At 40.9% G+C, this 2,920-nt stretch overlaps 1 non-coding gene across 1 annotated transcript; it reads left to right on the top strand.

Annotated features, from left to right (window-relative positions):
- The first annotated feature begins 626 nt into the window (after positions 1 to 626).
- On the top strand, positions 627 to 708 carry Trnas-gcu (transfer RNA serine (anticodon GCU)). Its single transcript has one exon. It is a non-coding gene; the product is annotated as a tRNA-Ser (tRNA).
- Positions 709 to 2,920: the final 2,212 nt, after the last annotated feature.

Below are 2,920 nucleotides of genomic sequence, written 5' to 3'. Positions count from 1 at the left end.
CCTTAATTTGTTTTGCAGAATGTTACTAGAAAAATGTCCTCAACTTGTTCGAAGGCTCGCAGTGCATTTAGCCGATCCACAACTGTCTTCATATCAACGAGATAGAAGTATTTAAATTATTAGGAAGGATTTATATACTCGTTCGTAAACATGGTGACTTCACACTCCCGAGATAATATTTATCTGTACGTATTCTGAACTACGGAAAAACCATTGCAACATAAATTTCATTTAACGATCTTGATGGTCGTAATGTAGTTTCCCATCGAAGAAAGCAGTGCAATGCTTTGCACACGTATTTGTATATGTGTAGACACTCAGTGCCCCATTTCTAACAGTGTAAGGTCGGCGTTGACCCGCACTTCGATGATATTAGTACACTACCCTGAAAGTATTTAATGTTTTCATGTGAACATAAAATGTTTTGCTGAGTAGTTCTGTTACACGGAACGAGTGTCGTGGGATGAGGTAACACCCAGTGGCTTTCCCCTCGTGTGATGATTCCTTACGAACTAGACAAATCAGGGAGGAGCGAATCATTTCTAAAACTCAGTACTAGCTACTGCGTACGTGACACAGTTTCGCTTGGTGGGGATCTCTTGTTCTGGGAGGCACTTGCGTGCCGTGACGAGGTGGCCGAGTGGTTAAGGCGTTGGACTGCTAATCCAATGTGCTCTGCACGCGTGGGTTCGAATCCCATCCTCGTCGAACATTTTAATATCGTCATACTGTAACACTTATCAGTTTTCAACAAATGTGAAACAAATATATAAACGAGCCCAGTTACATTCAATTGTAACAAAGTCATGCACAAGATATGTGGGAGATTAATGATCCTGATATATATCTTCTAATGATTTAGTCGTATCTGCACGAAGTGTTTGTTGCTTTGCTTTGGTACAGAGAGAGAAGTTTTATTGCTCTTATTCCCATTTATTATAGTTATTATTCCCTTTTAGGAGAGCTCGTGGGCGTCAGTCAGTCAGTTTCAGCTCTTTTTATTATATTCTTTTCTTCACGAAACCTCTTCATTCATGAAATTCACCGTGTTTTTTCTTCATTTCGTCTGTTCAGCTTTTCCCTGTTGTTTCTTTTGTTTTTAGTTGTTTTCTGCACTTAATTTCTTCTTCTGAAACTTTCAATCGTTCCAGGTCTTCTTGTGTTTCTTTCGTCCAACTGGTCTTTAATTTGCTTTGCATTGAAGAAGCTAAAAATTTTCGTAGTGAGTCTGTTTTCACCCATTCCACATAGTCGTACGTAGAACTGTAGGCGTCTTTTCCCATATTTATCTGTAGTGTTAGCCTGTGTTTTGAAGAGATGCTTTGTAGACCGTTTGACCCAAGTTCGCTCTCGGAGAACAGTGCCCTAGATTTTCTAAGAAGTTTCCGTTCTTGTTTCTATATGTCATCCCTGTAATTACTGTGGTTTCTGCCGCCCACAAGGCTTCTGCTAAAACAGTCCTGTTGCACTGTCGTAGTTTTTCTTTCTGCTCTTTTGCTGTAGCGATTCCATGTCAGCTCTGTTTTCCAGTCTTCTGATATTATTCAGTGATTATTTTGTTTTGTGTATTTGTTGTTCAGTTTCTATTATTCTCCAGTAATTCCATCTTCACCAGGTGCTCTATTGTTTTAAATGATTTGATTTCGTTCACTATTTCTTCGTAAGAGCGTGGAAGCGAATAAGGATTTGGTGCTGGTTCTGCGAACGTGAATTGTTCATATAGCGCTCCACAGTTGAGGAGGGTACTAGAATATTTAACTAGAATGTCAAAATTATTTTTTGTAGTACATTCCAGGAATCCGTCAGATCGAGGGAATCTCAACCAGGATGTCAGTAGACAGCTAAATTTTCTCTGAAGGCCTCGTAAAAATTGCGAGTGTTGTCCTTCGTAAAGTCGTCCTCTATTCCGTTGAGCCTCGTATTATCGAATAATTTTAACGACGTTTTTCCGTACCTCTGCGAATTTTTGCTAGCTTTCTGTTGCCTTATGACTATTGAAATTATTCCATGTTTTAATCCCATATTCGACAGCTTGGTTGCATGTGATGTTCCACAGGCTATGTTGTCTCTTTTTTTTCTCGGAGGCTGACCTAATTTTATTGTTTGATTTACTTTCTCTGCGAATTCAGGCCAGTTTCTGGTATCCACCCTGCGAGTTTTTCCAGTTATTTTCTTCTTGTTGAGTTCTAGGTACTCGGGAACAGTCCAGAAAATCTGGGTTACTCTTTTCCGTTTCCTGATGGGCTGGAATTTTACCTTGATTTGGAGTAAATGGTGGTATAAGAATCCTAAGGAAATGCAATCCGAAAACAAAGGAAGTAGGTTACAGTACGCTTGTTCGCCCACTGCTTCAATACTGCTCAGCAGTGTGGGATCCGTACCAGATAGGGTTGATAGAAGAGATAGAGAAGATCCAACGGAGAGCAGCGCGCTTCGTTACAGGATCATTTAGTAATCGCGAAAGCGTTACGGAGATGATAGATAAACTCCAGTGGAAGACTCTGCAGGAGAGACGCTCAGTAGCTCGGTACGGGCTTTTGTTAAAGTTTCGAGAACATACCTTCACCGAAGAGTCAAGCAGTATATTGCTCCCTCCTACGTATATCTCGCGAAGACACCATGAGGATAAAATCAGAGAGATTAGAGCCCACACAGAAGCATACCGACAATCCTTCTTTCCACGAACAATACGAGACTGGAATAGATGGGAGAACCGATAGAGGTACTCAGGGTACCCTCCGCCACACACCGTCAGGTGGCTTGCGGAGTATGGATGTAGATGTATAACTCGAAGAATTTTCTTCCTGGTTTTTACATTCAGGACTTCTTTAGTGTTCCTCCATAGGAGTACGATCAGTCTGGAATCCTCAGAGTGGTTTATGGGGAACTTCCATATCTTTAGTTTCTGTGTGAGTTTCTG

This window comes from Schistocerca gregaria, chromosome 3, assembly GCF_023897955.1.
Source record: "Schistocerca gregaria isolate iqSchGreg1 chromosome 3, iqSchGreg1.2, whole genome shotgun sequence".
NCBI classification, from domain to species: Eukaryota; Metazoa; Arthropoda; class Insecta; order Orthoptera; family Acrididae; genus Schistocerca; species Schistocerca gregaria.
The sequence above is the reverse complement of the archived record's forward strand: the minus strand, read 5'-3'. Positions and strand labels throughout refer to the sequence as shown.